The sequence below is a fragment of the Mauremys mutica genome, chromosome 1 (genome assembly GCF_020497125.1).
Source record: "Mauremys mutica isolate MM-2020 ecotype Southern chromosome 1, ASM2049712v1, whole genome shotgun sequence".
NCBI lineage: Eukaryota > Metazoa > Chordata > Testudines > Geoemydidae > Mauremys > Mauremys mutica.
Genome location: NC_059072.1, coordinates 297,601,143 through 297,626,852, shown reverse-complemented (window position 1 = coordinate 297,626,852; position 25,710 = coordinate 297,601,143). Strand labels below are relative to the sequence as shown.

Below are 25,710 nucleotides of genomic sequence, written 5' to 3'. Positions count from 1 at the left end.
TGGGGAAAAGGAGGACTTTTTAAAGCACCTGTGAATGACAAAAGTTTTGTTGTTCAATTGGCAGTGTAGACAAAGCCTTACTGGTTATTGCACCTTACAGTTACTATATAGTGAATTTGTCAGGGCTAATGGTTGGTTTTGAACAATTACATGTAGAAACAAGCACATCATGCTCTCTTTGAGTCCCTTGAACTCTTTGAATATCCACACTGAATTAGTTGAGTTTTATGGTTCTCATCTTCAAAGCCTCCCACTCCCCTGCCCATTATCTGCCCTCCCTACTTATCAGACCTATTCTATTATTCTGTCACTCACCCCCACAGTTGCTGTGCTCCACCAGTAATGCTAGGTCATAATATACTGCTTGTCTGCTTCTCCCAAAGGGTCTTCACGTTTTCTTCCATGGAATGTCCTCCCTAGTCTCATTCAGTTCCCTGCTTAAGACAGCCATTTTCTGCAAAGCCTTCAAGAAATTAGCCAGCGAAGGCAGTTATTTATTTTATCATCTTTTAAAAATACTTTCATTAATCCATCATGCCATGTTGTAACCCTAGTCTAGTAAATAAATATCTTACTCATAACACTCCATCCTTCCTGCCCCAAACCTTTCCAATCAGCTTATTTACCTGTCATGATGTCATATTTGAAGTTCGTTTGCAAGCTGCTCAGCCCACTTGATATGCCCTTCCAGATGGACTGTGAACTACTCTCTGGGAATGGTTTTCCAACCAGTTATGTGCCCGCCTTATAGTAGCTCCGTCTAGGTTGTATTTCCCTAGACACATTTTGGAACACATCCCTAGACATATTTTAGACACATCCTTCATTTAAAAAGCTCTGAAGGGATAGATATGCCTTTTTCTCTATGTACAGGAAATATCTGGATGACAGTATAATGTGTTTGTGCAGAATATGTGAACAGATATACATTTCCCTGTAAAGATCCAGCTCTCAAAATATCATTAGTATGATAGATGATTAATGACTTTCTGTTAGCTAGATTTAGTATAAAACAACCCCCCCTTTTTTGCCAAGTATGACAGGAACAGTAGCAGATGGAGTTATGATGTTGTAGGAACTTCTGCATAATCTCTTAGATGTGTTACCAAAGAATGAAACCCGTCAGAGAAGCTTACAATGTGCCTTTGTAAGAAAAGTGGAGGGTTGCCAAAATATAGATGAGAGATTAGATTGTGTTTCAGGCCTGCAGAACACAATAATTTTAAGAAAGAATTAGGAGCATTTTCTCCAGTCATTTCCACCTGAAAAATGCATTCCAGTAGCCAGGAACAAAGGAAAACACAGTTCAGTAACACCAACTATGAGAAAATTATTGAAAAAAATGATGAAAAGGGGAAAAATAAAAAAACATAATAGCCTCTTCATTATGAAATATCCATGAAAGTATTGAGATTTGAAGAGCATTACTACTATCAGAAATTGCTCAGTGCATTAAAAATAATTTGCAAATCTGTCTTCACAAGAGATTTCATATATTTGACTGTTTATTACCAACTTTGTATTTTTATATCTCATCTACTGCTCTTTTCCTTCTCACAATAATCCAGCGGAAGTGTCTTGAACAGAATAATGGTCTTTGAGGATTTCCTTTTTTCTTTATTCTAGTGATTTTTAATTTGATGTTTTACTTTTCTGTTTGTTCTCTAGGATGGTGACACACCATCAATTATTTCTAGTTTTGCTTTCTAAACAAGAAATACATTGATTTCTCAATCCTTTAGGAAAATTATACTCATAACGCAGGACAAAGTATCTCTATTCCAAGGGTTTCTGTGACAGAATCACTTATGATAAATGAGTTTGGCTGTACATCCTAATAATAGATCATCTTTTCTCACAAAACAATAGAGGAAATGAAGTGCATGAAGAAATAGTCCTATTTAAAATCCCAATTCTATTTAAAGGAAGACAGCAATTCCATAACATAATAAGGCTTTTGTGTACTCTACCTTGTCTTCTAGAGTAATTCCTTTGTTAATTATTAGCCATTGAGGGCCAAAACTTGTCTTGAGATGCATGCCTTTCCCACTGATGTCATTAGGAAATGCCCGTGTATATCTGAGGGCAGAATTTGGCCCCAAGGAGTAATTTGCCACAATCCCTTACTGCCTATGTGAGAGCTGGGACCCAGAGGAAAAACACTTTTGCTGAGCAATAAATAAGGTGGAAGAGTAGATGATATTTAAGTTTTCCAGAGATAACTCTGGTTGTCTTCAAAGTTATTGTTAAGTCTGCACACAGGAGAGGAAACCAAAATACTGAAAACTAGACAAGAATTGTGGAAATAGACTTAAAGAAATAGATTTGATTTATTTTATCAGTTTTCAGAGGAGAGCAGAGAAATCTCACATATCCCTATTTGTGTCTCTTCTGGCCTATTTTTCTTTTCCCTATTCTGATACAGTGAGTTGGAGGAGAGAAGATTATAAACATAACAGGAATTGCTGTGAGGAGAATCCCCAAGTTAAATTAAACTCTCACCTCAAAGTCAGTTTCACCCTGATGTAACCAAGTTGGATTGAATGGAGTTTCATCTCCTTACACCTGCAGAGAACTGGCCCACAGAGTCTAGTTCCTTGACAAAATAAATCTTCTGACACAAGAATACAAACCACTTCAATAACTGATCTACAGTGTGAGGAGAAGAGTATCTTGATGAATAATGACAAGCAGGACAGATAAGAATGCACCACTTTTTGCCCAATACATTATTACTGACTGGTTTGTGGCTAAAGCATATATGATGTGGGAATTGAGTGTCTCTTTTGGAATTGTAGGCCAAGATTTTTAACAACAGAAGCCAAAACTTAGGTTCCTAAAATTTAATGTGGGTTTCTTAAGTAAGGGGATTGATTTTCAAAAGTGCTAAGCAACTTGAACTAAAAGAGACTTAAAGTCAGTCGGTCTCCTGAAGGGGAGCAGAGGTCTGCCAGCATACATCTTATTTCAGGATCAGGGCATTATTTTGAAGAAATAGCCCTTGGCATATCACTGCCCTAATTAATGAAAAAGCTTCTATCATGTTTCATGTAGCTATCATATCCTGGTAACAACATGAAAGGACTCCATACGTGTATAACTGCATTGGGTCTTAAGAGAACTATTTATAGAGATGCTGCAGCTATGGATAGCATTCAAGTCATGTGCATACAGACTGACTTCCTGATGCCTTCTCCAAACTCTTCTCTCCTGCAACCTATACCTCCCTCCAAGGAGATTCTATGCATGTTGCTACATCTTTCCTTTCAACAATTTTAGTTAATGTTGTGTCTTTGTGCAAGCATTTGCTGACTTACTGCGGCCAGAGGTTACTAGTACATAGACAACATGGCCTTTACCACCATCCCATTGTAACCTGTGAAGCCTCATAATCCTTCATGTGTTCTAATCTTCAAGCCAGTCTCCCATTTCTTGTTTGTATTTTCACCATTTACCGGGTACTTGCTTACGCCCTGTTTCTGTCTTCATTCTGTTGATTGGCTTCCTGTTGGTCTTCTGTATTGCTTATATACCTCGTTTCTTCTGACTGGTCTATACTGGGCTATCTGAAGGCTGAAGTTCTTTCTAAGTCTCCATGGTCCTGGCCTATACCCTGTATGTCTTGGTCCACTGGCTGTCTGCCACTACTCCACAGTTGTCTTTGGTTTTGTTTCCACTGCTATCCTGAATATGTAGATACCTCATATGCCCTCTGTCCCACTGCAGCTTGGACTTTACCTTTTGCTGTTGCTATTTGTTAGGTGGATCTAGATCTGCTCACCAGATCACTAGTGGCCGCAAGTCTTTGAAACCTATGTTGTAGCAAGCTGCCTGCTTAATTTGGCAGTCTTTTAACTTTTTCTGTGAACTGTCCATTGTTCCTCAAATAAACTGCAGAAGACTATATCTCCTAGGATCAGAGTCCTGGTTCTTCAGCCCATCAATCTCCATGCTGGGCTAGTCTCTAGTCCCTGGGAGAGTCACTGTGATAGTCTAACATTGCCAGGTAGGGATCTCTTCCCATCTGTTTTGCCTTTGCAGTCAGTCTCTTAGATGTCTTTTCTGCTGCCTTTGCCTTTCCGTTGCTTTGTGGGTACCTAGGGGAAAATGTTTTATGCTTGAATTCTAATTGGCTGCTGAAGGATTGAATTCTGCTGCAGTGTATTGTGGCCCATTTTCTGAGAATAGCATGTTAGTTATATCATATCTTGCAGAATGCATGTTCAGTTTCCTGATCACAGCTCTTGCCTGAGCATCCTCCAGAAAGTCGATCTTCCAGAAATTGGAGGAGTAATCTACTGTGACCATGTAGATACTGCCATTAAAAGTGAAAAGGTCTGTTCTGACCTTTTCACAGAGTCAGGTTGGAATTTTATGAGGCTGTGAAATCTCCTTCTGTCGTGGATCATTATACTTGGAGCACAGCTCACGCTATTCCATGTATACTCTCAATTGGGCATTCATGCCTGGCTAGTAAATACACTCTGTGGCTCATCTTAGACATGCCTCTCTTCCCAGGTATGAGGCATGTATCCAGCTCATGATGTCAACTCTGAAATCTGCTGGAATTACTATTCAGTCCCCTTTAAACAAAATCTCTTTTTGCACACATAGCTGTCCTTTGTCTGATAGTAGAAGACAACCTCTTGTGGAACTTACTCCTTGCAATCTGGCCAGCCCTGGAGTTTGAATTATTTTACTGCCTGTAACACTCCCATCCTGTTTGGTACTTTGTTGGATTACCTAGAGCCTCCAATTGGAGATGTGACAGTACTGTATCATGTTGGTAATCTCTCTCCTGTTTCACAGAATTATCTGTGTTGTTCTTTGTAAGGTATGGCCTGTTCAGCGTACCTGCCACCACTAGTGACTTTCCTAGTCAGTACCTTTAGCCTCACATCATAGTGCTAGAGTCTCAATAACATGTTGCAGTCACTTGGGTACAAGCGACATTTTCATGTTGCTTTCCAATGGCTTGTGATTCAACCACATGTCCACCTAGCACCCTGATGGAATCATTCTATTCCAGAGAGGGTGGCCTGTAGCTCCTTTTCTTTCCAAGCATATCCCCTTTCTGTGTCTGTCAGGGCTCAGTTAGCAAGTGAGATGAGCTACTAGCTTGGCATCAGTGTTGCTCCTATGCCTCCTTCTGAGGAATCACTCTGTAGCTCTCCCTGCTTTGCAGGGCTGGAGTACTTTAGGATTGGTGCCTCTATGAATTTCTTTATACTTTAAAATGCCTGTTCAGAGGTCCCTGACCATTCCCACCCTGCATCTCTCTGTGTTAACTCTCTCAACGGTTCACAGGCTTCTGATAGGTCTGTGCAGAAACTGGGAAGAAAGTTGGCCAGGCCTATAAATAGCTGGATTCCCTTTACATCCTTTGGTCTGTGGATTTCCTTAATGGCTCTCAGTATTTCGGAGTCTGACCAGAATCCCTCAGAAGTCAACAGATGTCTGATGTAGAGGACCTCAGTTCTCCTCAGCTTCAGCTTATCTGCATTCATCCTAATATTCTGGTCCCAGTACTGGTTTAGAAGTTGTCACCATTTGGTATAGTGGTTGCTTGTTCTTTGACATCTCTTCCTACTATAAGAATGTCATCGGCTACAATCTTGATGCCTGTATGAGCCTCTAGTATTCACTTTGCACTGGGACACCTCTGGGGCCCACAGGCATTTGTATCCAGTGGTGCCTGCCAACAGGTGTGGCAAAGCTGTCAGATACCCGGATGGCTCATCAAGCTGAACATGCCAGAACCTATTCTTGATGTCATACCCATTCTTTGATGTCACTTTTGCCTGGGATAAATTGGGTAGTACGTCCTCAGTCACTGGTAATTTCTTTTCCATGCTCTGTTAAGTGGCTGTGGGTCAATACAGAGCCTCAGCTTAACTGGAAGTTTTCTCACCATTACTAGGCTGCTGTGGTAGTTTCAACAGGTGTAATAATGCTTCTTCTTTGCAGGCTTGCCAGTTCCTTCTTCAGTGGCTCCCCCAGCGCAAATGGATTTTAATAGTCTCAGGGGTTGCATATGGGGGTTTATTTCTAGTGTTAGTCTGCCCTTTAGGTGTCCATCTTCTTGAAATATGGCCTTGTATTCTGATAGAATGCTGAATAAGGCACACGGGGACTGTACTCCCTCTGAGGATATTCTCCGTTTGTATTGTGCCCAGCAGTGAGTGGTACTTCTGTGTGTCAATTACTATAAACTCCAAATGATAACATCTCATTTCATGGGTGCTTTATTCACAGTCCGCATTTGCCCACTGGCCTTAGAATGGTTTCATTGTACATCACCAGCACTTAGTCACATTTCTCTAGTCTAATATTGCTTCTTATCAGTGTAACTGGGATTACATTGCAGCTGGCTCCACAATCCATCTGGAATCGAATTAGTGGTTGATCTAAGAGCATATTTGCAAACATGGCAGTTGAATAGTTGACAACCTTCTTCTGCAATGTGTATATATTGAAAGCCTTTGGATCCGCTAAAGTCAGACAGCAGATATCTTCCTCTTAATGGAAAGTGTCTACTTCATTGAACAGAGATGACCCATGCCTGCCGATACTCACCGGGGAGGGAAGGGGAGGGAGCGGAACACATGGGGCGGGCATGTAACTGCCCCACATGTCACCTCTGGGAGGAAACTTCCAGCCCTACCTCCCTAGGCCAGGGCAGCCAATCCCATCAGTTCCTGGGGGGCTGGCCTATGGGAGCATCCTGGAAGCATATGCCTCTGGACCAGGCCGGGGCTGGCCCCAGCCCATGGTGTCTCACAGTACCAGTGTCTCCCCAGAGCTCCTGTGACCTTGCAGACATTTCAGCAAGGGAAGGGTCATGAGCAATGCCTCTAACTTGGGCTGAGCAGAGGGATGTGCTCCTGGTGCCTTCCCCAGTGACCCGCCCCCATATCCTGCACCCAGCCTGAGGTCACCATGCTCACACTGCCAGAGTTACTTGTGGGGACAGGCGCTCTGCCTTCTCCCACTGTGCCTCCTCCCAGCATGTTTCTGACTCGCTCAGCCCCTCTTCCTGGCAGCTGAGCCTGTGCGGGAAACAGGGGGGGTGGGATGGAACCGCTTTCCTGCTGGGTGAGGGTGGGTTGCTGCTCTGTGCAGTGTCTGCGTGTGAGAGATCCTGCCTGTGGAGGATGCAGAATTCCCACCTCTTCTGTTCCCCACCCAGGCCCAGCTTCTGGGAACAGGGGCCAGAGGCAGCTCTAGCCATTTCGCTGCCCCAAGCACAGCGGCACACCGTGGGGGGTGCTCTGCCAGTTGCTGGTCCCGCGGCTCCGGTGGACCTCCCGCAGACATGCCTGCGGATGCTCCACCGAAGCCGCGGGACCAGCGGACCCTCCGCAGGCACGTCTGCGGGAGGTCCACCGGAGCCACCTGCCGCCCTCTCAGCGACCGGAAGACTGCCCCCCACGGTGTGCCGCCCCAAGCACGTGCTTGGCGTGCTGGGACCTGGAGCCGCCCCTGACAGGGGCCCAGTGACCTGGAGCCCCCCCATCCTCAGCACATTTCCAGCTCATTCAGCCGCTGTGCCCAGCAGCTGGGCCCAGGCGGGGAGAGGCCACCCTTTGAGAAGCAGCTTCACCCCGCCCTCTCAGCTTTCCCCCTCGGCCCAGGCTGGCTGCAGGGGGGAGGGGCCAAGTGAGATGGAAGGGCCAAGTGGAGGTGCAGCAGGAGATGGACAGAGCCCTCTTCTCCCGCTGAGCAGAGCCAGCCCTGCAAGGGCAGCTCGGCACTCACTGAAATCTCAGGGGGGAGCACTTGACCTTGTATGCCCTCCTACGCATCACCTCTGTCATCAACCACTGCATGCACTCCTGCTTTTTCTTTGCTTCCTGACATACCTGCTGCATTGGTTCCGTTTCCCACACACCTTTGCCCATTGCCGGTAGGCTGGGCATTTTTCTTTCTGCTTTTCATGTTCCTTTCCACAGTACACCATGATGTCTGTATTCTTGGTCAGTCTGTCTCTGTTCTGTTTGCTCAGTTCCTTTATCTTGATCTTGTATACTTGTTCTGCACTGGTTGTTGTTACTGGTTTGATCCTTTCCCTGGTCAGTTCAGCTGCTCTTGCTATTTGGAGGAATTTTTCTAGGGTTAGAGCAGTTTCGCTCAGTGTCTCCTATTCACTAAAAACATGTGTCCCAAAACTATCCTGTCTTTAATTAGAGAAACTTTAATGTCTTCAAAGTTACAGGGGAATTCCAGAGTTCTCAGCTCTGAAATGTAACTATCTATTCCCTCTTCTGCTTCTTGGTTTTGGGGTAAATAAAAATCCAGTATCTCTCTACAGTCTTTCTGTGTGAGATAGTAGTACTTATCAAACCCCATTATCAGCTGTTCCAGTGTTTCCGGCATTATTCCTGGAAATAGTGTCTTATTCACTTCTCGTCTTTTTTCCCCCAAATGAGAAAATAAATAAAAATGTACCTTCATTTTCTCATCTTTATCCCCAATGGTGAACACTGTATACAGAATTAATTCTTGCTTCTATGTTTGTGCAAGGGTTTTCATAGGGAAATCCATCACTCCTAGTGCTCTGAGTCTGACATGCTGCCTGCTTCCTCTGTTACTAGGCCACCTTGTTTGCAGGTTACTCATACTCTCTTTCTTGTTGTGGGTCACACTAGATCAGGGATCGGCAACTTTGGCATGTGGCCCATCAGGGAAATCCGCTGACGAGCCGGGATGGTTTGTTTACCTGCAGCGTCCGCAGGTTCGGCCAATTGCAGCTCCCACTGGCCGTGATTCACCATTCCAAGCCAATGGAGGCTGTGGGAAGTGGCGCGGGCCGAGGGATATGTTGGCCGCTGCTTCCCGCAGCCCCCATTGACCTGGAACAGCGAACCGCAGCCAGTGGGAGCTGCGATCAGCCGAACCTGCGGACATGGCAGGTAAACAAACCATCCTGGCCCACCAGCGGATTTCCCTGATCGGCCACGTGCCAAAGGTTGCCGATCCCTGCACTAGATTGACCATTGCCACCAGGTTTCATGTATCATGTGCTGGGTAACAACATGACAGGACTCCATACTTGTAAAATTAAACTGACTCTTTATTAAAAGAACTATTTAAAGAAATGCAACTGTGGCTAGCCTGAAAGTTAGGGGCACACAGATTGACTTCCTGGGCCTCTTCCAAATTCTTTCCTCCTGCAACCTAGGCGCCTCCCTCTGAGTTCCATGCAGGTTGCTACATTGCACACTGGTATCTGATATATGTGTTACATATATTGCAGGCATTGGAAGATAGTTTCCCAGGATAAGGAATGTTTTTCACATTAATTTTTCTTTTAGTCTGTCACACTAGAGCTTTGAAGTTCCCATGTTAGCTAATAGGAGTGAGAAGTAATCACTGTTCCTGAATAGAGCTGTAGTATGTGTCACTCCGGGCAGACAGACAGTATAAGGAGAAAATAAATGAACAAGAACTGATTATACATTACATGGACTATTTCACTACTGAAGAGAATATTTTTGTTTTGTTACTTTATGATAATCTAACTCATTCCATAAGCCTTTATCTAGTTATCCTATAGACTGAAGATTTTGGGAGTTTTGAAAATCAATCTTAATTTTAAATGTTTCTACCCATTTTCTCCACAGTTCTCCCAAAAGTCATTCTGAAATATAAATCCCCAAATATACCTATAAAGATATTTTTGTGCCCATGCTTGAGTACTAGCTTCTGTATTCCCATCCAACAAAATCAACACCTATGCTTTTTCAGGCAGACCATTTTATACATCTATAACACTTTTAAAAGACAGGCAGTCTGAAACACAAATCCATTTCTCACCAATAAGATGATATCCACACTTTGTTGGCCATCTCTCACTGACTTTTTCATTTACATGGGAATTTCTTTTTTAAATCCCTCATATCTCTTCTGGCTGATGCCTGTCATGCACCCCAAACTGAGGAGTTCCGTGTACCTGAGGTAAGTTAAGCAGACACAAACAATCACCCCAACTCACAGCTCACCCAAAGAGGCTGCCACCCAACAAACATAATGTGTTCCAGTACACAGATTTTGTAGAACATAAAGAGAAAATGGCTGCCCTCTACCATTACATCTAGGTAAGTTAAAGAAAAAATGTTCTAGAAAAAGTGGCTGTGCTCTCTTGAACTGAGGCTATAATATTAAGGTTTAGTTGATATTACTCAAATATGTGGTGTTTGCATGAGTCTGGATTCTTTCTGAACTATCTGCCCAGCTCTGTTTAGTAAATTCAAAAACTCCTTTAAAAAAAAATATTCACTGAAGATAGCATGGCCTATTTCATTTTGTACAAGTCAAGGTCAGACGATTTATGTTTGTGAGGCCAAACAATATACTTTCTCCTACAATACAGAAGATTGAGAGATGTTGAGAAAAAAAAGATTTTTTTCCATCAAAGGCTGAGAATACCACAAATTTACACTTTCTAGGGGTCTCCCTTTTAACATCGGTGCAAACATCAGATAGACAGTTTTCATAATTATCTTCTCTCAAGTCATTTCATACTGCACTCTGTTTCAATACAATGTAGACGACCTGCAAGACATGAGGTCTTCCAGACCTTGCCTGTGGAGTGAGTGAGAGAATTTTCATGATTTCTATTTTGGAGTATAAGAATTGGATGGTAAGGAAAATAGCTCCTATTTATCTTATTATTCTTCATCATATTTAATAGCCAGAAATATGAATTTTCCTAGGCAGAAGCTAGCTGCACCTCCCAGAGATAGATAAGAAGCAGATAGTTTGTATTTGAATCACAGCATATTTCTAGTATTCTCTTTACTGTCTTCCTCCCTATCAGCTCTGGAGTTCTGAGGTAAGTGCATCTGTACTTCAAACAGTTGAAAATCCAAATACCATAGAAAGAGTTGATTATTTTTCCACTCTAGATGAGGGATTTTGGATGGCAGCAGTAGTGGTAGTACTCTTCACTCCTCAGATCTTTGAGCATGCTACCCATGAGAAGCAGAAATGTCATGTCAACATTGAGATTCAGCATAGCAACAACAAGAACAGAAACATCTACTCAAGAAGATATCTAGATACTTTACCCCAGAACTAGTGAAGGAAATAGATCAGTGTTAGGGATATCAACACTATAATTAGTGGTACAGATAAAAGCCTCTAATTTTTGACCATGCGAGGTGAAGGCAATGGAAGTTGTGGATGCTCAGCACACTCTGGCAAGAACACTTTACAGGATTAGGCTCTGTGTTACCTTCAGAAAAAGACTGCTGTGCTGTTTTCACATTCTGTAAAAGATAAAAAGGGGATGTGATAATAGTCTGTTTAGGACCTGCTCCTGGACTGTGCTGAACTCAGCAAAATTCCATTGATTTCTGAGGGATGAGGATTTGACCCTTATTAAGCAATTATAGGCTTCACAAAGATCTAAAGTTTCCCTACAGAAACAGCAACTAAAAGCTCACCCACTATTTCCCTACATCAGACTCAAATATAAAGCTAATTAAAAGCCTATCTGATTAAGATCTGTATATCCTGATACTTATATGGCCTCCATCACCGTAAAATCTGCATGCTGTACAATTATGAATGAATTTGTCCTGATAACTGCACTAAGTGGAAGGGAAGTATTATTATCCCTAATTTTACAGATGGAGTCATAGATAAATTAAGGGACTTGCCAAAGGCAACAGACTTCACACAGAAAGTCTGTGGTAGATCTGAAAAGTGAACCCTGATTCCCTTGTCCCAGTTCAGTGCTTTAACCATAAGCTTATCTTTCCTCCAGTAATTGACACTCCTTCTTATCTGACAAAGCAAAATGCAATTTTCAATCAGGCAACACAGAGATTGCCAAGGCAGATAAGATTTGACAAAATGCATAAAAAGCTTGTGAATCAAAATAATAGTGGAAACCCGGGTCATACTGCCCGCAAATAGTACTGCTTTAGCTTTCAAGTGCTGCAGGTAATTGTGTAGCGCCTTTGGTCTTTGACTTGCATTTGAGTTTGGATAAGCATAAGTACTTGGACCAGCTGAAACTGCCCACCTAAAAACCCACTGTAATAATTTACTATAATATGAAAAAGCAATTTACAGAAGCCACAAATATTTGGGAGGTAATAAGAAAAAAAGATCCTTTCTCTTCGGTATTGGGATACTTCCTTAGCCACAGAACTGAGCTCTCTTGTATATGTAGAAGCCACCATACAGACTATGCACAACAAAACAATGGTCAAATCATTTTCCCGTAGACTGACTAGAAGGGATTTCCTTGTAATAGTTTTTCTACCAGAAACTTTTGTCCTCTCAGGATAAACTTGAGCTCACAACAGCATATTAATACTCCAGATAAAGCTGGTTTATGTTTCTAAAGAACCTGAAATAATCTTCTAGCTTCACAGCTCACACGTGGCAACTTTATTTCTGTGTTTGGAAAGAAACTGGCATATGGCACAGTGGAAACAATTAATCTCTTAATATTATCCAAAAAAGAAGATGGAAATATCTGGGACACGTGTTAAGAATGAAGCCAGAGTGTCTACCAGGGTAGAAATGATATGGACAGCTGCTGGAAAACATGAAAATGACTGACTGATAGAATCCCTCTGCACAGCACATAGAGAGGGAAAACTTATGGGATTTAACAACAGAGAGGACATGCAAAGAGCAGCCTAGGATCGATGTTTGGTGGATGGTGGAGACTTTTTGTGCCCTAAGTAACATCTGACAGCATGGGAAGGACTCAGATTCAAAATTTTGCTAAAGGAATGTCTGCAATTATGCAAACTTTTCATACGATGTGTATTGTCTTTTCCCTTTGAGTAAAGCGATTCTTTAAAAATATCAGGTAAGATTTTAAAAAATATCTAAAGCATATTATTGCAAGAGTGATTGGTTACCTCTATTTTAGAGAACCTTATTTGAGGCACCATAAAAGGGTTCTGGTTTTCAGAGGGCAGGTGCTCAGCACTTTCTGAAAATCAGGACCCTTTCATGTTTCTGAAGTTAATATAAGAACATAGGGAGTGGCCATACAGGGTCAGACCAAGGGTTCATCTAGCTCAATATCCTGTCTTCCGACAGTGGCCAGTGTCAGATGCTTCAGATGTTCCAGGGAATGAACAGAATAGGGCAGCTTCTGGCAGTCAGAGGTTTAGGGACACCCAGAGCATGGGGTTGTGTTTCTGACCATCTTGGCTACTAGCCTTTATGGACCTATCTTCCATGAACTTATCTAATTCTTTTTCAAACACAGTTATACTTATGGCCTTCACAACATCTCCTGGAAATGAGTTCCACAGGTTGGTTGTGTGTTGTGTGCAGAAGTACTTCCCTATCATTGTTTTAAATCTACTGCCTATTCATTTCATTGGGTGACTCTGTGGTTCTTGTGTTCTATGTAGGGGTAAGTAACACTTCCTTATTCACTTCCTCCATACCATTCACGATTTTATAGACCTCTATCATATCCCCCACTTAGTCATCTCTTTTCTAAGGTGAACAGTCCCAATCTTTTTAATCTTTCCTTATATGGGGGCTGTTTCATATCCCTGATCATTTTTGTTTCAATTCTCTGTACTTTTTCAAATTCTAATATATCTTTTTTTGAGTATTCAAAGTGTGGGCATACTATGGATTAATATAGTGGCATTAGGTTATTTTCTGTCTTATTATCTTCCCCTTTCCTAATGATTCTTAGCATTCTGCTAGGGTGCCCAAACATGGAAGCATCCAAAATGACTAGTGACTTTTAAAAACCTAGATATAAGCGAATTAAAAGTATAAGTGCCATTTACAAAAATGACTTAGTCATGTGGGGAGCCTATGTCCCGGGGACTTTCAGTGAGATTTAGTCACTTTTGAAGTCATTTTTGAAAATGGAAGTTAGGCTCCTAATTCACTTTAGTGCCTTTGAACATTTTATTGATCTAATTATTAATTTCAGCTTACAATATACAAATAAGAGGCATCTAGTTATGACTTTAGGTGCCTTTGACAAAATTTAAAAACATAGATTAACAAAAAAACTAGCAAGTTACTCCCAAAAAACTCAGCTCTGACCCAAAAATCTTTCTCCAACAAAAACTCCCTTCCCAAATCAACCTCATCCCCAACAGCATCTTCTCTCCCCAAAAGCCTGAAGAAGAAGAAGAAGAAGAAGAAGAAGAAGAAGAAGAAGAAGAAGAAGATAGGTATTTCACCCACCCAGTATTACTTGATAGTCTTTACTTAAGTGCAGACTGACTGTCTCTTCCCGAAAAAGTTCCTCTGACTTTTGTATTTGTTCTCCAGATTCTTTTTATCACTTCACACAGATAGCCACAGAAACCAAGGAGGGAGAAAAAAATAAAAAGTAGAAAAGTAAAGCTGCAAAGCCAGCAAACACATTAAATTCAAACTCTAACTTTAGTGACAAGGTAAGGAAGCAGCTGAAAGAATTGTAATAAGGCAGAAACTTAAAAAGAGCAAAGATGTGGGAGTGGAAATGGAAACAAGACAAAGGAAATAAAGGGAAAAAGCCAAACAAGAAATGTAAATTATCATAATGAAACTAAAAGCCTCCCTTCATCTGTCTTAAAAATAGATACTAATGTTTTGAGGATTAACTTTGGTTGTGTAATTATGGACTTATGGAAAAATGAATGTTGGTGAACTAAACTGCTCACTTAGGGAGTGTAGCTAAATCCATGGCATAACAGAAACAGCTGTTGCCCATTATATTTGCGTTTTGATGATAAGTGGTGGAAAAGGTTGGGAAAAGGTGACCACTCAGCACTTTTCATTGTGAGGTAATGACTCCAATGATGTTAGCAGAATAATTAAAAATACCAGCAGCTCTGTTCTCTCCAAAGATGCTTAGAGTTATCCTTCTGCTCCTATCCCCCAGAAATGTATTCACATGTAGAAATTGCAGTGGGGGAGGAGTTAATACAGGAAAAAATTGGAATTAAAGAAGATTTTATGCATTATATATTCAGCCTTAATCCAAACTCTTCTCACACTATTTATTTAAATGGAAGCCATTACACTTGTCCTCATGGATTAAGGTTATCCCCCTGAATAACTAAAGAAGCAAGCTCTGCTTTCAATAATGCCATTGGGTGGAAGGTCTTGGTTTCATATTGTTTCCAATAAATATATTATTTTTTACAGGGATGTCCTCTACCTTATTTACCTCTTAAACCATCCCATGAGCAAATAGAACCCAATATGCCATACAGACATGATAATATTTTGCACTGAAGTCGTTTGATAAAAGAAAGATAATTTTAGTTTGCATCAAACTATATAATCATTGAAGATTAGGGTTGGAAGAGAACTCAGGAGGTCACCTAGTCCAACCCCCTGCTCAAAGCAGGACCAACACCAACTAAATCATCCCAACCAGGACTTTGTCAAGTCAGGCCTTAAAAACCTCTAAGGATGGAGATCCCACCACCTCCCTACGTAAATCATTCCAGTGCTTCACCACACTCATAGTGAAATAGTTTTTCCTAATATCCAGGCTAAACCTCCCCCACTGCAATTTGAGACCCTTACTCCTTGTTCTGTCATCTGCCACCACTGAGAACAGCCTAACTCCATCCTCTTTGGAACCCCCTTTCAGGTAGTTGAAGGCTGCTATCAAATCCCCCCTAACTCTTCTCTTCTGCAGACTAAATAAGCCCAGTTCCCTTAGCCTCTCCTCATAAGCCATGTGCCCCAGCCCCCTAATCATTTTCATTGCCTTCCGCTCGACTCTCCAATTTGTCCACATCCTTTCTGTAGTGGGGGGCCCAAAACTGGATGCAATACTCCAGATGTGCTGAATAGAGGGGAATAATCACTTCCCTTGATCTGCTGGCAATGTTCCTACTAATGCAGCCCACTATGCCGTTAGCCTTCTTGGCAACCAGGGCACACTGTTGATTCATATCCAACTTCTCGTCCACTGTAACCCCCAGGTCCTTTTCTGCAGAACTCCCACTTAGCCAGTTGGTCCCCAGCCTGTAGCAGTGCATGGGATTCTTCTGTCCTAAGTGCAGGACTCTGCACTTGTCCTTGTTGAACCTCATCAGATTTCTTTTGGCCCAGTCCTCCAATTTGTCTAGGTCACGTTGGACTCTATCCCTACCCTCCAACGTATCTACCTCTCCCACTTGCTGAGAGTGCAATCCATCCCATCATCCAGATCATTAATGAAGATGTTGAACAAAACTGGCCCTAGGACTGACCCCTGGGCACTCCGCTTGATACCGGCTGCCAACTAGACATCGAGATGTTGATCACTACCCGTTAAGCCCAACTATCTAGCCAGCTTTATAGTCCATTCATCCAATCCATACTTTTTTAACTTGCTTGCAAGAATACTGTGGGAGACTGTATCAAAACTTTGCTAAAATCAAGGTATATCACATCCACCGCTTTCCCCATACCCACATTGCCATTTATCTCATCATAGAAAGCAATCAGGTTGGTCAGGCATGACTTGCCCTTTGTGAATCCATGTTGACTGTTCCTGATCACCTTCCTCTCCTCCAAGGGCTTCAAAATTGATTCCTTGAGGACCTGTTCCATGATTTTTCCAGGGACTGATGTGAAGCTGACCAGTTTGTAGTTCCCCAGATTCTCCTTCTTCCCTTTTTTAAAGATGGGTACTATATTTGCCTTTTTCTAATCGTCCAAGACCTCCCCTGATCACCACAAGTTTTCAAAGATAATGGCCAATGGCTCTGTAATCACATCAGCCAACTCCCTCAGCACGCTCAGATGCATTAGATCCAGACGCATGGACTTGTGCATGTCCAGCTTTTCTAAATAGTCCTTAACCACTGAGGGCTGCTCACCTCCTCCCCATATTGTGCTGACCAGTGCTTCAGTCTGGGAGCTGACCTTGTATGTGAGGACCAAGGCAAAAAAAGCATTGAGCACTTCAGCTTTTTCCACATTATCGGTCACTAGGTTGCCTCCCCCATTCAGGAAGGGCCCCACACTTTCCCTGACCATCATCTTGTTGCTAACATACCTATGGAAACCCTTCTTGTTACCCTTCACATCCCTTGCTAGCTGCAACTCCAATTGTGGCTTGGCCTTCTTGATTACACCCCTGCATGCTCTAGCAATATTTTTATACTCCTCCCTAGTCATCTGTCCAAATTTCCACTTTTCGTAAGCTTCCTTTTTGAGTTTATGCTCACCGAAGATTTCTCTGTTAAGCCAAGCTGGTTGCCTGCCATCTTTGCTATTCTTTCTGCACTTCGGGATGGTTTGTTCCTGTGCCCTCAATAAAGCTTCTTTAAAATACAGCCAGCTCTCCTGGACTCCTTTCCCCCTCATATTAGCCTCTGAGGGGATCCTGCCCATCAGTTCCCTGAGGGAGCCAAAGTCTGCTTTTCTGAAGTCCAGGGTCCATATTCTGCTGCTCTTCTTTCTTCCTTTTGTCACGATCCTGAACTCAACTATCTCATGGTCACTGCTGCCCAGGTTGCCATCCACTTCTATTTCCCCTATCAATTCTTCTCTGTTATTGAGCAGCAGGTCAAGAGGAGCATGGCCCCTTGTTGGTACCTTCAGCATTTGCACCAGGAAGTTGTCCCCAAGACTCTCCAGAAACTTCCTGGATTGTCTGTGCACCACTGTATTACTCTCCCAGCAGATGTCCGGGTGATTGAAGTCCCCCATGAGAACCAGGGTCTGTGATCTGGAAACTTCTGTTAGTTGTCTGAAGAAAGCCTCGTCTATCTCATCCTCCTGTTCTGGTAGTCTATAGAGATCCATGTTTTTAATGATGTTTTTAAGAGAATGTCTATGTGTTATTAGGGCTTCTTCTGTCACACAAACTTTTATCTGGCTCCTGGAGTCACATAGAAATCCACAGATATTTCCTGGGGTCAGGCTTCAACCAACAGCTATCACATATTAGTTGCTTAAATTAAACCCAGTGTATTACTTCAGAGTCTTTTTTCCCCCAGATGTATTTATTTTATTTCATTTTTTCTTTCTTCCTCTGAAGCATCATCTGGGGATGAGATACTGGATGGGGAGGGACAGTGCTCTGAGGTGGTACTGGGGATTCTATTTCTCAGGTGCTTGCCTGGCTGGTTCTTGCTCACATACTCAGAGTCTAACCAATTGCCTTATGCGCAATCAGGAAAGATTTTTTTCCAGGTCAGATTGACAGGAACCTTGGGATTTTTTACCTTCCTCTGCAGTGTGGGGCACAGATTGCCAGCATAACCTGGTTTCCCTTGGCCCTTCCCATTCTCTGCCTGTAACATACAATAGTTTTGTCTCCGGGGGGTTATATTACTTTGGTTTAATTTCAGTTGTTGAGTTTAGTGTGTGTGCTTACTGGATGGTGTTGGTCTCCTGTGATATACAGGAGGTCAGACTAGATGTGCTCCCTTCTGGTCTTAAAGCTCTATGATGCTGTGTTCTTGTTTACATGGATAAAAAAGGCTCCTTACTCAATTCTATAGCCAGAATTATAAAGATCCTTTTCCTAACTTGGAATAGTATTTATTTATGCCCTTTTAGATTTCTGCTGAAAGTCCAGGCTCCCGAGAAAATTCTAAAAGTAAAAGATGCTGCGCCTAATCCTTTAGCTTTTCCTCACATGTATAGTCCCATTGACTTCTAGGATGAAAGAATGGTCTTGTAGTTAAGCATTGGACTAGGTATTTAGCTTTCTCCCTGCTCCCAAACCAAACACACAGCCATTAGGGTGGATGGTTACTGTAGTAAAGTGGTCACTAAGGGGTTAACAGGGTTACTTAGAGTATTATGGGTGAGAGCTTTGCTCTACCTCTCTCTTACCTCCTATTTAGATAGTGTGTGTTTGCTCCCTCTCTGTTTGTATACACTTGAATAAAGCAGCACATCCCTAGCCCACAATACTGTGAGTAAAGGGAGGAACTCGTCTTGCATCAGTCTGTAAATTTAAAACAGCCCTGTGTCATAAATGCCTCAAGGATGGACACTTAGACAGAAAATGCAAAAAACAAAAGGCATCTCAATTCCAGGAGGATAGATCCAAAAGAGATGTCTATATTACTCCTGGGAGCGTGCCTCCCAATGTGGGTAAACAGATTAGTAGAAGCTCTGCTCAACTAGCATGCTAATAATAGCAGTGTGGATGCTGTGGCACCTCAGACTAGCTGCCTGAGTCCAAGGCTACCTGACCTCCTGCATCCACGCTTGAGAGGTTATCCCAAGCTGCCACCTGTGCTACAACATCCACTCTGCTATTTTTAGTGTGCTAGCACAAGTCTGTCTACCTGTGCTGGGAGACATGTTGCCAGCTTTTGTACAGGTGTACCCTAAAAGACCAGAGGAAAAACAAGAAAGCAGATGGCTTTTTACCTTGAGGGAGGAGGAGAAGGACACAGAGTAGGAGGTACACACTACGTACTGTCTAGAAGGGAAGAAAGTGGGATCTTACGAAGTAATGGTAGAATTAAACAGTCAGTAGAAATGAAAGCAGATACAGGGGTTTCAGTTACTGTGATCAATGAATATGCAGCTCAGTAATGTGAAGCTGGAATGAGTCCACTAGTGAAAACAGGAGTGGTCCCTGAACCTACACCAGCGAACCTGTCAGGTGGCAAGTTCTATGTTTGTCTCTGTAAAATAAATACAAAAAAGAGAAAGTTACCAGTCCTACTGACCTAGGGACAAAGGCAAAACCTGTTAGGCAGAGATGGATTGCAGAGAAAACTGAATTAGTAGTAAATTATCAAATTAGACCTCAGCAAAACACCAGCACTCCAGAAAGCATTCATTGCTCACCCAGCCATTTTTAAAGAAGGGCTAGGGGTCTTGGTGGGTGTAGCGGCCACGATTTGTATCCAGGATTGGGTCAAACCAAAATGCTTTAAGGCTCGACCAGTTCATTATGCCCACAGAGAAATGAATGAGACTGAGTTAGGCTGGAAAAGGAAGGTCTAATTTTACCAATGTCGTTTTCTGAATGGGACACACCTATAGTGTTTGGAGTTAAACTAGACAAAACTATCCACAGTGCAGGGATTATAAAGTCACAGTGAATCAGGTGTCCAAGTTTGACAAGTGCCCATTCCATGGATGGAGGACTTGCTGGCAGTGTTAGGTGGGTGTCAACAATGTAGTGAACTGGCCATGCGGAATGCTGTACCAACAGATGAGGTTGGAGGACTACCGTACAGAATTTACACTTACAAGAGCTCTCACAATCAATTGCCATATGGAATATCGTTAGCACCTGGGATTTTTCAGAAAGCCATGGAAATTTTGTAAAAAGGGATCCCATGTTTTGTAGTAAGGATTGACAACTTCCTCATCACAGGCAAAAGTGATGCTGAATATCTGTCAACAATGGGGAAAGTACTTTAAAGATCTGCTGCAACAGGACTTCACTTAAAACAAAGGAAATGCTTTTTTTATGAGACCAAAAGTAGGGTATCTGGGCTACAGGATACAAAAGGATGGGATTCACCGTATGGCAGACATAGGAACTGAACAGGCCCCAGGACCTCAGAACTCAGCTGAGTTACAAGCATACTTAGATATGTTAAATTATTATCATAGGTTTCTCCCAGGTGCTTTGGCCCTTTCAGAGACCTTGCATCACCTCCTGAGGAAGGAGACCCCGTTATATTGGGGAAAGAGAAGAGAGAAAGCTTTCCAGAAGTCTAAGTGGTTGGAGCTCCTTGTTCATTTTGACCTGGGCAAAGAATCCTGTCACGTGATGCTTTGTCATATGGGGTAGGGACAGCTTTATCACACAACATGAGGGATGTTGGAGAACAAGCAACCGGATATATCTCTAGATCACTGACTAAAGCTGAACAGGGTGATTCTCAATCAGGAAGAAAGTCTAGCTATTATTTTTGGAATAAAAAGTTCCCCTCAATATCTATATGGGAAGCCTATTACCATTCTGACAGATCTCAGTCCACTTGAGGGACTCTTCATCGAAAACAAGGGTGTACCAGCCATGATAGTGTTAGGCTCTGACCTTAGCTGCTTATGAGTATAAGATGGTCTATAAGGCAAGGCATCTGCATGCCAGTATGGATGCCTTCAGCTGATTGGAATGAATGGAACTTCCAAGAGAGATTGTTTTACTCATGTAACACCTCAACCAGACACCCTTAAGGCTTCTTCACAGATAAGGAAATGGACTACACAGAATCCTATCCTGCCCTGGATGCAGCTGCACATACTGCAAGGCTGGCCAAATCAGCATGAAGTGGAAGAGTTTCTCCAATTTAGGGCCAGGAGTGCAGAAGTGAGCTTAGAGAATGAATATCTATTGTGGGGCACAAGAGTCATTATTCTCCCACAAGGATGAGGTAAAGTTCTCACACAGTCACATAAAGCACATCCTGGCATTTCACGTATGAATCTTTGGCTGGGAGCTATGTATGGTGACAAAACAAGGATGAGAACCTGGGAAAAAATAGTGAAGGGACGTCATGAATGTCAGGTTCACCAGCAGACCCCAACGCTGGTGTCCCTTAACCCCTGGGAACTGCCAGGACATCCATAGTTCTGCACATAAACTTTGCAGACCCTTACATGGGAAGCATGATTCTAATCATAGTGTAAATGGTTAGAAGTGCTGGGATGACCCTGACGACCTCCACTGCTACCTGAGAAAAACTCAGAACTTTGCCACACACAGACTACCAGGAGTAATTGTCACAGACAATGGAGTAACTTTTACACACATAGAGTTCAGACATTTTTTAGTTAAAATGGGATTAAACATATTCAAACTTTCCTATATCTTTCATCTTCCAATGGACTTTAAAAGAGGGGACGAGGAAGATAATTAATGGGATCTCGGGAATTAAGTTGGCTCAATTTCTTTTGAAATACAGAACCAGACATCAAACTATGATAAGCATGAGCCCAGCCCAGCTGTTGATGGGATGGATGAAAAGAACTCACTTGGATTCAATCCATCCCACCATGAAGGGAAGTGTTAAGGAAACTAGCTTTTCAAAAACAAATCCATGACTATCATGCTAAAGACAGAGAGCTGGAGGCAAAGAACCTGGTCTATACCAAAAATTTCAGTACTCACCAGCCAAAGTGGATTCTGGGGTCCTATCACAGAGCAAACTGGATCCTTGTCTTTCAAAGTCTGTTTAAGTGACTTTCGAGTCATCAGATGACATCACAATCATGTCTACTTGTGGAGTGTTGTGCAAGCACCAGAGCCTTAACCCTTGCATGTTGACCACCCATAGAAGCCACGGCCAAGAAAGGATGCCATTTTGCCAGGAATGCCAAATGTGGGGGCACTTACAGAATTGCAGGATCAGGAGACTGGGGAAAGTGACAAACCTCAAAGATATTCTTTTCAGGCAGGAGGTAACTGACATCTTCCCCCCTGTCTGTCCTTTCGTGTTTTATGTATTGTATGTCCAGTTGCATACTGATCCAAATGTAAATTGAGTGATTGTGAAATCTTCAAGAGAGGAAATCTACAGGAAGAAACAAACAGGTAGGGGTGTCCTGTTTATGAATAAAAACAAAAGATTAGACTAGTATATCTTGGTGTGCAAAGGGACACACTGGATACTTCACCTAACAGACAAACTGACATTGTGCTTGTCTCATGAAAAAAGGGTCACAGCCAGCCTGGCTGTAAACCGCTGCAAAGATTTTGGGTGCGCGATGCTCAACACCAGTGGTTCTCAAAGTTGGGCCGACACTTGTTCAGGGAAAGCCCCTGGTGGGCTGGGCCGGTTTGTTTAACTGATGCATCTGCAGGTTTGGCCGATAGTGGCTCCCACTGGCCGCGGTTCGCCGTCCCAGGCCAATGGGGGCTGAGGGAAGTGTCACGGCTGAGAGATATTCTGGCCACCCCTCCCGCAGCCCCCATTGTCCTGGGACGGCGAACCGCGGCCAGTGGGAGCCGTGATCAGCCGAACCTGCCGAAGCAGCAGGTAAACAAACAGGCCCAGCCCGACAGGGTGCTTACCCTGGCGAGCCGCGTGCCAGAGGTTGCCGACCCCTGCTCTAGAATCTGCATTATGGTTGTATTTTATATATAAACATTTGTTTCCAGTATTTCTACTTGCTATTATTTAAATCTCTATGCTTTGTTAAATAAACTTAAACTTGATTTCACTATAAACACATCTAAGTGCCTTGTGTGTTAAGTGGAGCAGTGATCTGAGGTAGAACTGGTAAGCTGGGGTGTACTGTTTCTTTGGAGGCAGCAAATCTGTGAATACTATGAGCATCCAGTGGTACCAGGTGCTGCACATGTCAAGGGAGATGCTTAGAGAGATTGAGTTTTGAGATGTGCCAATTGCTAACCTGTAGAGTGACAGTGGGGCCTGTGAGGCCTAGAGGGGTGTGCTTGTGTTGCCCGTGCCCAGTGGAGTTGGGGAGCTGACCCAGGGCAGGCTCAGAAGGGGCTTCATGCTAAGGGAAGTGGTTGCGAGATGCCTCTCGACCTTGGGTATCCCAGGAAAGCATCCCAGGGAGCATATCTGCCAAGCCATCAGACTTTAAAAAGCCTTTTCTTCTGCTACTCATGTGGATTGTACATAACCTTTAAAGATGTTGCTTTCTCTCCATAGTTAGGTAGTGTATATGGTCTATCATAGAGTCACTAAAGCCAAATTAGTTCCTTTTTACTGAATATATTTTATATGCCCTGGGGCAAAGAAAGAAGTCAAAGATGTAATGCAAGCAATTATGAAAATTGCTTGGTTGGAATGCGTCTGCATTACACACTGTAAAATAAGAATTAAAAAGCATCTAATGATACTATGCAAAATTGCCAAATTTTATCTTGTTTGTATTATTCAAATTTATGCACAATAAATCAATAATTATACACTTGTTTACTGAGAAGTAGTTGTTGTAGACTCATGTTACAATTTATAACAGTCTTCGATTGCTTATTCCCCACAGGTAAAGAATTCTATTATCTTGTGGCAGCCTGAAAGAAGGTAAATAGGGGTTTCAAGTAAACAATTTGGATTGGAAGTGGCTATTCTTCTGATATTAAATTTAGATTTGATAAATGTTTGAGGCAATTGAGAAACTGGTCTGCTGTAAATAAAAAATAAAAAAAAAATTAAGTACAACTGCATTGTGAGATCAAAGCTAATCCAAAATGCTTTACACCCAATTGTTCCCCACTTCTCTGTGAAGAATTGAACTGAATAACCACTATTTGAAAGGCTTACCATACAAGAGTCAGCACTTAGTCAAACAATAGCTGCATAGTTTCACATCATAAAACCAGTTATGAAAGTGGAAGAGAAAAACACATTCAAGTGCTTTTCTCCAACATTTTCACTATGATACCGGTTGATACTGTCAAATGAAGAGAGAATCCTGTCCCTGATCATGAAACATTTTCTGTTCATTCAGGACAAGTTACATAAATTCAGCTATAATCCTTGAAGCTACAGCACTGTCCATATATAGTTGGAATAGACCTAGAATTTGATCCTTCTACCACAGATGTCAAGGGCAAAACTCCCTTTGACTCCCAGGAGTGGTGGATTGGCCCCTAAGTGAATCTGACAATTTTCCCCACAGGCTTGTCTGTGGAGTCCTTCCCCATGAGTGAGGGTCATTCCAAAAGACAAGAGATTTTCCACCTCTTATTTTCTGTCCCTCTCCTCCACTCTTGCCAGTGCCAGGTTTAGAGTCAGCAATGCACAAGGTTAACATGATAGTTAACCATTAATAGTTCACAATAAAAAGTTGGCAAGTATAAAGTGAATTTAAATACTTAGTACTGGCTACTGCTTTAAAATCCTGTATTCATTCATTCATGGAGAATATTATTAGGCAAGAGTAGCTACTGACATATAGTCACACATAAGCCTTGTGATGTATGTACATAACCATAGTGACACTTAGTCCTTTTGAATACAGGCATGGAGATTTCCACTGGTCACTCAAGGTCAGAGGCCTAGAATTTTAAAGGTATTTAGGTGTTGTTCTGCATAGCACTGCAAAGCCTACATTATTTATACAGCTGTCATAAACAGATAGTTAAGGGTTAATGCCTCTTTTACCTGTAAAGGGTTAAGAAGTTCACCTAGCCTAGCTGACACCTGACCAGAGGAACCAATGGAGGAACAAGATGTTTCAAAAGGAAGGAGGGAAGTTTCCTTTGTTTAGAGTCAAGTTTCAGTTTCAGCCGGAGTGAAAAAGATCAAGGAACCAACCTCTTATCAGAGTAGTAAGTTTTAGAAAGAAATAAATAGGTTTATGTTTATTTTCTTTTGTAACTTGTCTTTGTGCAATTAGGGGAGTAATCAAATTTGGGTATTCTTGTGTGTACTAAGGTTTTTGCCCAGGGGAACATCCTGTGTTTTAAATCTGTTGCCTGTGAGATCAGCTGGTATGCTGTCTCCCAGAGGTTTTTTTCTTTTACCTTTCTTTTCTTTAATTAAAAGCCTTCTTTTTAAGAACCTGATTGATTTTTTCCCTGTTTTTTAGATCCAAGGGAATTGGATCTGGACTCACCAGCGATTGGTGGGGGAAAAAAGGGAGGGGGAAGGAGTAATTCCTCCTTGTTTTAAGATCCAAGGAATTTGTATCAGTGTTCACCAGGGACTTGGTGGAGGAGTCTCTCAAGGCTACTCAGGGAGGGGAAGGTTTTTGGGGGGAAGACAGAGTTTTCCAAATAACTCAGAAATCTGGATGGTGGCAGCGAGACCAGATCTAAGCTGGTAGTTAAGCTTAGAGGTGTTCATGCAGGTCCCCACATCTGTACCCTAA

At 42.4% G+C, this 25,710-nt stretch overlaps 2 long non-coding RNA genes across 2 annotated transcripts in view; one reads left to right on the top strand and one right to left on the bottom strand.

The window, feature by feature from the left end:
* Positions 1-321: 321 nt before the first annotated feature.
* On the bottom strand, positions 322-22,133 carry LOC123365984. The gene is made up of 4 exons (XR_006577869.1): positions 22,034-22,133; positions 9,817-9,952; positions 7,863-8,091; positions 322-463 (listed from the first exon to the last, which is right to left on the bottom strand). It is a non-coding gene; the product is annotated as an uncharacterized LOC123365984 (long non-coding RNA).
* The window catches only part of LOC123365989, a 30,374-nt gene continuing 14,677 nt past the window's right edge, over positions 10,014-25,710 (top strand). The window contains exons 1-2 of the long non-coding RNA XR_006577871.1: positions 10,014-10,097; positions 23,881-23,918. This is a non-coding gene — a long non-coding RNA (uncharacterized LOC123365989). The remainder of the gene's footprint in view (positions 10,098-23,880; positions 23,919-25,710) is intronic.